Source organism: Alligator sinensis, unplaced genomic scaffold (genome assembly GCF_000455745.1).
Source record: "Alligator sinensis unplaced genomic scaffold, ASM45574v1 scaffold1032_1, whole genome shotgun sequence".
NCBI classification, from domain to species: Eukaryota; Metazoa; Chordata; order Crocodylia; family Alligatoridae; genus Alligator; species Alligator sinensis.
The window spans coordinates 122,363-122,584 of record NW_005842450.1 but is presented as its reverse complement, the minus strand read 5'-3'; positions in this window follow the sequence as shown (position 1 = coordinate 122,584).

Sequence of the window (222 nt, the reverse complement as noted above, 5' to 3'; positions counted from 1 at the left end):
CGCCCGGCGGGGAGCGGCGGTGGCAGCCAGTAATGAAATGATCAATCTCCAATCTGCTAAACAGCAATTTATCCGGGGTTTCGGCGCGCGCCGCTTTCATCAAATTGGTATTCACCTACTGAACACAACCGGCTTATTATACATGACCCACTTATCCGCGGCGTTTCAGTATCCTTAATAAAGGTTTCTGTTGTGATGAAGAGAGTTGCTGCAGAGAGAGAG